Source organism: Narcine bancroftii, chromosome 7, assembly GCF_036971445.1.
Source record: "Narcine bancroftii isolate sNarBan1 chromosome 7, sNarBan1.hap1, whole genome shotgun sequence".
NCBI classification, from domain to species: Eukaryota; Metazoa; Chordata; class Chondrichthyes; order Torpediniformes; family Narcinidae; genus Narcine; species Narcine bancroftii.
In genome coordinates, this window is record NC_091475.1 from 28,574,205 (window position 1) to 28,587,553 (window position 13,349).

The 13,349-nt window shown below is 36.3% G+C and overlaps 2 long non-coding RNA genes across 2 annotated transcripts in view; one reads left to right on the top strand and one right to left on the bottom strand.

Moving 5' to 3' along the window:
• The window catches only part of LOC138739820 (uncharacterized), a 30,676-nt gene extending 27,889 nt beyond the window's left edge, over positions 1-2,787 (top strand). Inside the window, exons 4-5 of the long non-coding RNA XR_011342454.1 lie at positions 1,552-1,747; positions 2,736-2,787. This is a non-coding gene — a long non-coding RNA (uncharacterized lncRNA). The remainder of the gene's footprint in view (positions 1-1,551; positions 1,748-2,735) is intronic.
• LOC138738661 (uncharacterized) overlaps positions 1-12,294 on the bottom strand; it is a 66,746-nt gene extending 54,452 nt beyond the window's left edge. Inside the window, exon 1 of the long non-coding RNA XR_011341659.1 lies at positions 12,185-12,294. This is a non-coding gene — a long non-coding RNA (uncharacterized lncRNA). The remainder of the gene's footprint in view (positions 1-12,184) is intronic.
• Between the last annotated feature and the right edge of the window lie 1,055 nt (positions 12,295-13,349).

Consider the following 13,349-nt stretch of genomic DNA (forward strand, 5'->3'; position numbering starts at 1 on the left):
GATTCAGCTGAATGGATTCTGCTAATGGATCAATAGCCAGGAGGAAAAAGAGCTTGAGATGATGGACAACCCTGACTACTGGACAGTGGGAAAGCTGATGAAATCTGACCATTAGTTATTACTTTAGCTTTAGTCTCAGAATATAGAGTTCTAACCTAATTAATAAATGTTTGTCCTAGTCCAATTTTTTCCAGCACTTTAAATAAAAAATCCTACTCCAGTCTGTCAAAGGCTTTCTCCACATCCAGAGCCACAGCGACACTCAAGTCATCTCTTGTTTGTGTTAGATGTATAATACTGAGCAATCTACATACATTATCTGCCGATTCCTTCTTCTGCACAAAGCCAGTTTGAACAGTGTTTATTAATTTAGGCAAATAAGTTGCCAATCTATTTGCCAAAGGACTGGAAATAATCTTAAAGTCCATATTCAAAAATAAGATGGGACTACAAAACGAGGATTTCAGTGGAAACCTATCTTTTTTGGGAAATCACCATAACAACTGCTGTTGAAAAGGCCTCCCTCAGAAACAGTGGCTTACCATAAACAAAGGTATTTAAAAAAATCTTTAAATACTTTATAAAATTCCAGTGGAAATCCATCCTCTCCCAGGGATTTATTAATTTGCAAGGAGGCCAATGCTTCCCCATCTCAATTTGAAGAAATGGGGGCATTTAACCCCTCCCTTTCTTCTAAATTCAAATTTGAGAGATCCATTTATGATAGGAAACCAGTTGAGATTTATATAAATTAACATAAAATTGCTTAATTTACATCCTTTGGTTTGTAGGGCTCTTTCCCCTGGTTCATATTGTTTCTGTTTAAAGTATTGTTTTCCATTTTATATGTAGATATTGTATTATACTTGAGCTTTCTATGAATTAACCATCTATGTTTATCTTCAGAGCCCACTCGTTGAAGGTCATTTTCTAAAACTGTAATCTCCTTTACAAATTCTTCCACCTCCCTTGTATATTCTTTTTAATCCTAGAGGCAGAGCTAATTGCTTGACCTCTCAAATATGCTTTTAACATGTCCCATAGAAGAAATTTATCCACTAGCTAGAGATTGGCGAAATAACGATGAGGCAAGCGAATTTTAAACTTCCATTTTTTCACCTATTTATTTTCCTTGATATTTTTAGTTGCTTGAGGCTGCCAGAAAATCCTCAGCATTGCACCTTGTTCTAACATCAATTTTCCTCTGTTGCAGAATATTTCATAAAATGGCAGACTATTTATTATTTAAAAATCTGTCCTTGATTAACTTCAGAATAGCCAAGGGGGCTGATATTTTGAAATGTTAAAAAAATTACCTTTCTCAAATCTGAAAATTAACTCTGGCACATATTGACAAAGAATTTATGATGAAGCCAAAAGATTCTTCCATAGCACAAAGTCGTTAAATGCATTACATTTAAGTATGCCTATAGTAGCTTGCTAAAAATAGTAATATTGCCAATGTTGTGAGAAATGGAATTTTAATAGAATAAGAATTTACTAATGATTATTATAATTTTCTTTATCATTTCTTTATCATTTATTATTCAGGACATTTAGCTTAACCGTAAGCACTTCTAATTATTTAAAGAAAACCCTACTGTCATCAGTAACAAATGCTTGAATATTATTACAAACAGTGGAAAGCCGAACAATGCAAATTATTGCAGATGCAACTAAGCAAATTTTGTGAAGCCAAAACTACCTCTGTGATGTACAATTGTGGTTACCAGGAAATAATTTCAAGGTTGGGACATAATTCTTGGTTCAGATGACATTATAAAGTAATTTTCAATGCTTATGAAATCATTTGATCACCACAAGACCTAACTGCTTTATAATTACTGCCAGGCCTTTGCTATTCTTAATGTAACTCAGGGACAAAGACGGATTAATGCTTCCCAAGCTTTACCAATATTCTCGCACCATAGAAATAACGTTAACTTTGTATTTATTTTGATATCCTTTGTAACCATCTGAAATACCTGTCATTGATAATGGAAAGGAAAATATAGATTTGATTTCTTAATCAAAAGCAATGGCAGTGAACAGGATTCTTTTGGATATGAAATGCCATGGAAAGCAATAGAATATAATATTTCTGCTCAAACCACCTCCCTTCGTTTCTTTGTTTCACATCCAAAACATGATTTTATTGGCACACAGCAGCAGCCAAATGAAGTAATGCAAACATTTGCCAATTGGAACACAAAATGTCAGCACAGTGTGTTTAAAGCAGATGTTGACATTAAAAACTGGTTGCCAGCTCCCTCACTATGCTAAACATTTCTCTGAACAAACTGAGACTTTTTGAAAATATGAAGATTAAAACAGTTTCTGATCCTAAGAAAATATTTGGTCTATCAATATTTTTTAATATAATCATTTGATAAAATACTTTTAATTATAACATTTCCATTAGTTTTCAAGGTAGATATGTATGTAAAATGTTAAATTGAAGCAATATATTTTTTTAAAAAAATCATTGCTACAGTAAAACCCCCCAATATCTGGCACCTAAGGGGTTTGGTAGATGCCAGATCAGTGAATTTTCCGGTTGCATGATTGGCGGACTGACTGCTGAGGGCACCAGTTTTAAATTTCGTATTTTTTTACCTATTTTTTTTTGCTGGTTGCTTGAGTTTGCAGGTTACTTGAATTCCAGATAATGGGGATTTTACTGTAATTACATTTGAAAACAGACTTGGTGGAATTTCTTTTATTGTGTCTTTCAGATTTTTTTTTAAAAAGACAATGGAAAATAGAAGACCTGAAGAGAAAATGGTAGGAGCTCACATGATACAGTCATGTTTATAGTAAAGTTCCCTGGGTGAAATGTAAAGCCCATTATGTTTGAAACCACAAACACCAAAATAAAATTTAAATTTAAGCAAGTGAAATAATATTGGCAGCTTTAAGCTTTGCCTTCTGGAGGAAAGGAAATTGGAAAGATTTTATAGCCCAGAAATTCATGCATATGGTACTGTTTTATTCTCCATGCCAGACCATTGGAAAAGAGGATTGCAATGATTTCTGGGTTGATTTGCACCACTCAGCATATTCAGTCACAAATTACTCTTTCATCAACAAAAATAATTTCATAACAGACTCACAAGGAATGATAATTTTTTTCCTGGGAAAGTAAGTTAATTCATCCTGAGGTTCACCTGTTGTTGGGTATTTTTAAAATAGTGTTGCCTCCTGAACAGAGCCCAGAAGTGAGAACATAAGAAGCTAAGTTCCTGTTAAAATGTTCTTCCAATTAGCTCAAAGAACCAAGCTGAGTAGGGGGAATGCAAACTTGAAAGCAAGGAATCTGAGATTGTCAACCAGAAAGAGCTTGTCTCGTGAACAGTGCCTCTGAACAGAGGCTAAATCTTCATATTTTTATCTTTGCTCTGGAGAGGCATCCAAATGAATGTGGCAGATGAAAAAATGAGGCAAACGTAGGAGATAAAGAAAGCATGTCCAATGGGAAGGAAAAGGCAGGGAGTGAGGAACATCTGGCAGATAAGGGCATGGATTGTGATATTATAGCTATTATAGAAACATGTTGAGGGATGGGCAGGATTGTAAACTTAATGTTCCAGGGTACAAATGCTACAGGCATGATAGAGGTGGAGGTAAAAGGGGAAAGGGAATTGCATTTCTGATTGGGAGTTATATCACAACATTCTGATGGAATGCCAGTGAGGCTGCATGGGTAAAGCTTAGAAATAAGAAGAGGATGTTACCCTGATGGGTTGTACTCTCAGCCCCCCAGCATCCAGCAGGAATTAGAGGAACAAATATGGAGGGAGATAACATCTAGGTATGGAATAATAGGGTTGAATAACAGGAGGTGATTTTAACTTCCCTATTATTGACCCAGGGATAGATAGGTTAGAATTTGTAAAGCATGATGAGGAAACTTTTTTCAAGTAACATGTAAATGCCATTGTAGAGATGGGCTAACACTAGACTTCCTCTTAGAAAAAGAGTCTATGCAAATAGCCAACTTGTCAGTGGGGAAACATTGGGTCTGCGGACCAAAATACCATTTACTTTATAAGAGTTATGGAAAGTGATGGGACTGCTCCACAAGTTAAAGCCTTAAAATGGGGCAAGGTTAATGTCAATGAATTAGATATGAACTTCTAAAGATTGATTGGAAGAAGATCAATTGCTGGCTAGTGAGAGGCTTTTAAAAGTGAGACATGGAAAATTCAGGGTCAACCTGCTCCAGTCTGAGTGATGAGCAAAGCCAGCAGGATGAGGAAAGCCTGGTTGATGAAGAGCACCGAAGCTCTGGTCAGGGACAAGGAGGCATATGTCAGATATAGGCAGTTGAGATCAAGAGATTGAGGAAATGGGACCAGCACCTCTAATTCCTCAGTTTGTGGAGGTTTGTGATGCACTGGAAACCTTGGCAAATTTCTGTAGTGGAAAGTGTGCTGATGGGCTGCATCACAGCCTGCTCTGGGGGCATCACTACCTCTGAGCAGAAAGCCCTGCAAAAGGTTGTGAACACAGCCCAGGACATCACAGGTAAAACCCTTCCCATCATCAAGAATACATGTACCACAGGGGTTGGAGTCCTACAGAATAGTAGGACAAAATACTACAGAGCAGTAAGGAGAAGGTTAGAATGAAAACAATGAAAGTTTGTAGTAAGTATTTGAATATGGATGGGCAGGTGATAGAGAAGGGAAATGCTCTGGAAGAAGATGAAGGGCAATTGTCAGGAAAAGTAAATAATGTTGTTCTTAAAGATGAGGGAAAACAGGGATTAAAAAATGGGAAATCCCTGAAATTCATATATTTTAATGCCAGGAGTATTGTAAAAAAGGTGGATGAGCTGAAGGTGTGGATTGATACTTGGAAGTATGATGTGGTAGCGATTAGTGAGACATGGTTGCAGGAGGGATGTGATTGGCAACTGAATATCCCTGGGTTTCGTTGTTTTAGGTGTGATAGAGTCGGAGGGGCAAGAGGAGGTGGGGTTGCATTGCTTGTCAGGGAAAATATTACAGCGGTGCCTAGGAAGGATAGATTAGAGGGCACATCCACGGAGGCTATTTGGGTGGAACTGAGGAGTAGGAAAGGAGAGGTTACACTTGTAGGGGTGTATTATAGACCACCCGGAGGGGACCGAGGCCTAGAGGAGCAAATCTGTAGGGAGATAGTAGATATTTGTGATAAGCACAGGGTTGTAATTATGGGAGATTTTAATTTTCCACATATAGATTGGGAAACACATTCTGTGAAAGGAATGGATGGGTTAGAGTTTGTGAAATGTGTGCAAGATAGTTTTTTACAACAATATGTAGAGGTGCCGACCAGAGAAGGAGCAGTGTTAGATCTACTGTTGGCAAATGGGATGGGTCAAGTGACGGAGGTTAGTGTTGGCGAGCACTTCGGGTCCAGTGATCATAATGCCATCAGCTTCAATGTCATTATGGAAAGAGAGAAATCAGGGCCAAGGATTGAGGTTTTTGATTGGGGAAAAGCTAGATTTGAGGAGATGCGAAAGGACTTGCAGGGTGTGCATTGGGACAATTTGTTTTATGGGCAGGATGTAGTAGAGAGATGGAAGTCTTTTAAAGATCAGATTTTGAGAGTGCAAAAGCTTTATGTTCCTGTTAGGTTAAAAGGAGGGGCAAAAGGTTTGAGAGAGCCGTGGTTTTCAAGGAATATTGGAAACTTGGTTCGAAGAAAAAGGGAGGCGTACATTAGATATAAGAAGCATGGAGTTAAGGAGATGTTTGAAAGATACATTGAATGTAAGAGGAATCTTAAGAGAGGAATTAGGAAAGCTAAAAGAAGGTACGAGAAAACTATGGCAAGCAGGGTGAAAACAAATCCAAAAGAGTTCTACAAATATGTTAATGGTAAGAGGAAAGCTAGAGACAAAATTGGTCCCTTAGAAAATCAGAGTGGAAAACTGTGTGTGGAACCTAGAGAAATGGGGGAGATATTGAACAGTTTCTTTTCTTCGGTATTCACTAAGGAGAAGGATATTGGGAGATGTGGGATAAAAAAAGCAAATTGGGTAAATATGGGGAATATAGAGATTACAAAAGGTGTAGTTTTAAGGCTTTTGAAGAATATAAAGGTGGATAAGTCTCCAGGACCAGACGGGATCTTCCCCAGGACATTGAGAGAAGTGAAGGAGGAAATAGCAGAGGCTCTGGCGGTAATTTTTCGAATGTCATTAGATATGGGGATAGTGCCGGAGGATTGCCGCATTGCGCATGTGGTTCTGTTATTTAAAAAGGGTTCAAGGAGGAAGCCTGGCAACTATCGGCCTGTAAGTTTGACGTCTGTGGTAGGTAAATTAATGGAGAAAATTCTTAGAGATAGTACTTATAAACATCTGGATAGACAGGGTCTGATCAGGAGTACTCAACATGGATTTGTGGGAGGAAGGTCATGTTTGACCAATCTGATTGAATTTTTTGAAGAGGTGACTAGGAATGTGGATGAGGGTAGCGCAGTGGATGTTGTCTATATGGACTTCAGTAAGGCCTTCGATAAGGTACCACATGGAAGGTTAGTTAGGAAGGTGCAGTCTTTAGGTATAAATTTTGAGATAGTCAAATGGATTGAACATTGGCTGAAAGGGAGAGGCCAGAGAGTGGTAGTGGATAATTGTCTGTCAGGTTGGAGGCCGGTGACCAGTGGTGTGCCTCAAGGATCTGTATTGGGCCCATTGTTGTTCGTTATATACATTAATGATCTAGATGATGGGGTGGTGAATTGGATTAGTAAATATGCAGACGATACTAAGATAGGTGGAATAGTGGATAATGAAGAAGGTTTTCTAGGATTGCAGAGGGATTTGGGCTGCTTAGAAAAGTGGGCTGAAAAATGGCAGATGGAATTTAATGCTGATAAGTGTGAGGTGCTTCATTTTGGTAAGAAGAATCAGAATAGGACATATGTGGTAAATGGGAGAGCATTGAGGAATACAGAAGAGCAGAAAGATTTAGGAGTGATGGTACATCGTTCCCTGAAGGTAGAAACTCATGTGAATAGGGTGGTGAAGAAGGCTTTTAGTATGCTGGCCTTTATCAATCATTGCATGGAATATAGGAGTTGGGAGGTGATGTTGAGATTGTATAAGACGTTGGTGCGGCCTAATTTGGAGTTCTGTGTGCAGTTCTGGTCGCCTAATTATAGGAAGGATATAAACAGAGTGGAGAGAGTGCAGAGAAGGTTTACCAGAATGTTGCCTGGGTTTAAGCATCTGGAGTATGGGGAGAGATTGGACAGATTGGGTCTTTATTCTTTGGAGCGTAGAAGGTTGAGAGGGGATTTGATAGAAGTATTTAAGATTATGAAAGGGATAGACAGAGTGGATGTGGATAGACTATTTCCGTTAAGAGGAGGAAAGATTAAAACAAGAGGACATGAGTTAAGAATTAAGGGGCAGAGGTTTAGAGGTAACATGAGGGGGAACTTCTTTACTCAGAGAGTGGTAGCTGTGTGGAATGATCTTCCGGGAGAAATAGTGGTGGCGGAGTCAATTGTATTATTTAAGAAAAGGTTGGACAGGTATATGGATGAGAGGAAGATGGAGGGTTATGGGCATTGTGCAGGGAGGTGGGATTAGAAAGGGGTGTTTGGTTCGGTGCGGACTAGAAGGGCCTAATGGCCTGTTTCCGTGCTGTAATTGTTATTATTATTATTATTATTATTACAATTATGCAGGATACACACTACTCAGGACTTGCTTTGTTCTCACTACTTTCCTCAGGAAAGAGGTATAGGTGCCACAAGATTTGTACCACCAGGTTCAGGAATAGCTGCTACCACTCCACTATCAGACTCAATCAGAGACTCACTTAAGGACTTTTTACTTTGTTGTTGTTTATTTATATATATTTATTTCTCTGTATTTGCAGAGTTAGTTTGTTTACATTTCTTTCTTTCTTTCGTATATGTATCTTTTTCTTGAGTACAGTCTATGCAACCAATAAATATAAATTCTGCCTGGCCCACAGGAAAAAAGAATGTCAGAGTTGTATGTGATGTCATGTATGTACACTGACAATATATTTGATCTTTGAGGAACAGTAAGAAATATGGGAGTATAATTAAGAGGGAAATCAGGAGGGCAAATAATAACTAATTATAGCTAATCCATGCCATTTAAAGTACATAAAGGGGAATTCCAAGATATTTTATGAGTATATTAAGAATAAATCTGTAAAATGTTGCATTCCCTTCACATCTTTCAGCCATAGATAGTTGCTTAAGGGCTAAATTTAAGCAGTAAATCCTCTAGAGAGTTCAGAGATCAGCTTTAAAGCTCTTAAGTTTACATTGCAAATCAACTTGACGAGGCATCGCTGAACATGTTGAGAACTTGGGGAAGAAATAGTTGTTGAACACTCGCTGCATTTAAACCTAATGAAAACATGCGAATGCAAAGCAATGTATTTTATCCCCTCATGGGCTTGTAAATTGTTTGCACAATATAATCTTATTTTACTTATGAGATGTGATCATTCTGGCCAGGCCCAACTATTATCATTATCATCCCCCTCTAATTGTCCTTGGAAAGTTTAAAAGCTGCAGGAAATGTTCACTTTATTCATGTGAAGATGACCTGCTAAGGTGCTTTTTTTGTTCCTTTATTTGCCCTGATCCATTTAAAATTTGGGTAACAGGTCCCCTTGTGTGGGGTCACAGGAGGTAGGTGAAATGGTAGAGGTTCGTTCAATTTCTTTTAAATGACCTTTGGAAATGTTCATAAATAGGAAAGTTTAGAAAGTTACAGGCCAACAGCAGGCAAATGGGGTCAGCTCAGGAAGGCACCATGGTCAGCATGGACGAGTTGGGCTGAAGGACTTATTTCTGTGCAATATAACTTAATGACTCTGTGACCTAATGACATCACAACTGAATAATGAATCTGGGAATCAGCCTTTAAAATCTGACTGCCCTGCCTACCTGCTCCAAAAAAAAAATCCTGGATGCCTGCATATCATGGTGTAAAATGCTCAATTTTTTTATGGTGTTAACGTTTTTGTAATTTATTGTCTAAGGTGCACCTGCCGGTGTTGTCCCCTTTTGTTAGGAGAACAGTTACAAGAAATAAGTATGGGTATATGTTTCTGAAAACTGAGTTTTAAATGGATCAGGGCAAATAAAGGAATGATTAAGGCACCTAAGCAGGCCATCCGCACTCATTAATATATTGAACATTTTCTGCAGTTCTTCAACTTTCTAAGGGCAATTAGAGGGGAAGAATAATAAAGATTGGCCTGGACAGAAAGACCTAATCTCATAAATAAAATAAGGTCATGTTGTACTAACAATCTACAAGCCTATGGGGGTAGAAGATAAAACTTGCATTCCCTTTTTTTGAATATTTTATTTAACATTCCATATATGCAGCAAACTACAATTATTACAATATACAGATAAAAGAGAACAAATTGATTACATGCATGATGGCTTTTCAATCCATCCCAAAACCCCTCCCTCCCTCCCCACAAAAAAGAAAAAAAAAACACAAAATGAAAAGAATATATAAAAAGAAAAAAAAACACAAAATGAAAAGAATATATAAAAAGAAAAAAAAACACAAAATGAAAAGAATATATAAAAAGAAAAAAAACACAAAATGAAAAGAATATATAAAAAGAAAAAAAACACAAAATGAAAAGAATATATAAAAAGAAAAAAAACACAAAATGAAAAGAATATATAAAAAGAAAAAAAAACACAAAATGAAAAGAATATATAAAAAGAAAAAAAAACACAAAATGAAAAGAATATATAAAAAGAAAAAAAAACACAAAATGAAAAGAATATATAAAAAGAAAAAAAAACACAAAATGAAAAGAATATATAAAAAGAAAAAAAAACACAAAATGAAAAGAATATATAAAAAGAAAAAAAACACAAAATGAAAAGAATATATAAAAAGAAAAAAAACACAAAATGAAAAGAATATATAAAAAGAAAAAAAACACAAAATGAAAAGAATATATAAAAAGAAAAAAAACACAAAATGAAAAGAATATATAAAAAGAAAAAAAAACACAAAATGAAAAGAATATATAAAAAGAAAAAAAAACACAAAATGAAAAGAATATATAAAAAGAAAAAAAAACACAAAATGAAAAGAATATATAAAAAGAAAAAAAAACACAAAATGAAAAGAATATATAAAAAGAAAAAAAAACACAAAATGAAAAGAATATATAAAAAGAAAAAAAACACAAAATGAAAAGAATATATAAAAAGAAAAAAAAAACACAAAATGAAAAGAATATATAAAAAGAAAAAAAAACTAACAAAGAATCCTGGGTTGCAGAGGGAGATGTCGTGCAGCGCAACGCATCACAAGATATAGAGGAGGATTCTGCAGGGCTAGAAGGATACAAAGGATATCACTACAAATTTAATCCCATTATCTAGTATACAGGTGCAAATCTTTTAAAAACATAGACTATTTATTTCTTAGATTGTAAGTAATTTTTTTCCAAAGGGATACAACTTTGAATTTCAGTATGTCACCTTGGCAATGTTAAAGGTATATCCGATTTCCAAGTAATTGCAGTACATTTTCTCACAAATGCTAATGCTAATTTAACAAATTTCTATTGATAAATTGATCATTTCAATTTAGGAGATGAACCTTCAATATTTCCTAATAAAAACAGATCAGAATTTAACGAAAAAGCAGCTCCTGTAACTTCTTGTTTAAAAAAAAAATTACTTATAGACACTCAAAAGGGTCTCACATTTGGATAACATAACAATTACAGCACGGAAACAGGCCATTAGGCCCTTCTAGTCCGCACCGAACCAAACACCCCTTTCTAGTCCCACCTCCCTGCACAATGCCCATAACCCTCCATCTTCTTCTCATCCATATACCTGTCCAACCTTTTCTTAAATAATACAATTGACTCCGCCGCCACTATTTCTCCCGGAAGATCATTCCACACGGCTACCACTCTCTGAGTAAAGAAGTTTCCCCTCATGTTACCTCTAAACCTCTGCCCCTTAATTCTTAACTCATGTCCTCTTGTTTTAATCTTTCCTCCTCTTAACGGAAATAGTCTATCCACATCCATTCTGTCTATCCCTTTCATAATCTTAAATACTTCTATCAAATCCCCTCTCAACCTTCTACGCTCCAAAGAATAAAGACCTAATCTGTCCAATCTCTCCCTATACTCTAGATGCTTAAACCCAGGTAACATTCTGGTAAACCTTCTCTGCACTCTCTCCACTCTGTTTATATCCTTCCTATAATTAGGCGACCAGAACTGCACACAGAACTCCAAATTAGGCCGCACCAATGTCTTATACAATCTCAACATCACCTCCCAACTCCTATATTCCATGCAATGATTGATAAAGGCCAGCATACTAAAAGCCTTCTTCACCACCCTATTCACGTGAGTTTCTACCTTCAGGGAACGATGTACCATCACTCCTAAATCTTTCTGCTCTTCTGTATTCCTCAATGCTCTCCCATTTACCACGTATGTCCTATTCTGATTCTTCTTACCAAAATGAAGCACCTCACACTTATCAGCATTAAATTCCATCTGCCATTTTTCAGCCCACTTTTCTAAGCAGCCCAAATCCCTCTGCAATCCTTGAAAACCTTCTTCATTATCCACTATTCCACCTATCTTAGTATCGTCTGCATATTTACTAATCCAATTCACCACCCCATCATCTAGATCATTAATGTATATAACGAACAACGATGAGCCCAATACAGATCCTTGAGGCACACCACTGGTCACCAGCCTCCAACCTGACAGACAATTATCCACTACCACTCTCTGGCCTCTCCCTTTCAGCCAATGTTCAATCCATTTGACTATCTTAAAATTTATACCTAAAGACTGCACCTTCCTAACTAACCTTCCATGTGGTACCTTATCGAAGGCCTTACTGAAGTCCATATAGACAACATCCACTGCGCTACCCTCATCCACATTCCTAGTCACCTCTTCAAAAAATTCAATCAGATTGGTCAAACATGACCTTCCACCCACAAATCCGCCGCCACCATCTATATATCAATTTCTCTTTATCAGGCATTTCCATAGTTATTAACAAAGGGTAAAAGATAAAATCCTTGGCTTATAATTCACTTCAAGAATCCTAGCCTGTATTTGAGCTAAATCCAAAAATAAATCAATTCTAGAATAAGAATCAAACTTACTGGAGTAAAGTGAATGATCTTTCTCTCTAGGATGAATTCTTCTCCATACATCAATCAAATTCAAATCTCTCATCAGACCCAATGTAACTTTAGCAGCTTTTGTTCTTGTTGTTAGATCTAACAAAGGGTATAAAGAAAATTTAAAATCTCCTATTAAAATATTTTCATGTGCCTCTGCTAAGTTTAAAAAAAAGTATCTAGAATAAATTTCTCATCATCAATATTTGGAGCATACAAATTCAAAAGTGTTCACAGTTTGGAAAAAAAATGACAATGTATCATTACATATCTACTTGCAGGGTCTGTAAGAATATTTTGAACCTTATAGGAAGATTTTTTTAAATCAAAATTTCTTCCCCTCTAGCTTTAGAATTACTGAAGAAGACATCACATTACCTACTAATCTCTTTTTAATTTCAAATATTCTTTTTCAGTTAAATGTGTTTCTTGTAAAAAAGCTATATCTACTCCCAATTTTTTAATATGTTAACATTCTCTTTCTCCTTATTGTTCCATTTAACCCATTAACATTAACATTTACAAACTTAATTACTTTACTCATAAACCAAATATTAACTAATCCCTCTCCTTCACTCCATCCCGTAGACTTCACAATCCAACAAAAAGAATCTATGCATCTATATATGTACCTCCTCCAGCAATCCAAAGAAGACAGAAAAAGAAAAACAATAATATAAAGATATATATTGTGACAGAATATGTTGTGTTTTATATTGTATATAGATATGATTTTGGGAGATAAAGTGTGACAGGTTTTTAGCGTAGGTCACATAGAAATATTTCAAAACAGATTTAATTTAAAATACTGTAGCTCTGCTCATGCTCGACAGGTCAGCTCTAGGAGTCTTTGCAAAAACTTTGAAGAGTGCCCAAGGGACTTCACTAATGGATTGTTGTTTTGAAAAGCAACATATGAAAGAACTCGTCAGAGCCACAGGCTGTCTGAGTGCAATTTGCTGTTCTAAGGGGATCATTTGTTTTTGTTTTTTTTTTGCAAGCAGAGAGGGAGTCAAATGGGCTTTTCTCTGAGAGAGAGAGAATTCAGCTCTGCAGTTTTTATAGTTCAGCAGTAGCAACTGGGACTGGAACAGGACAAGCGGGCAAGCTTGTGGAAAAACTGTATTTTGAAGATAGGTTGTGAGTG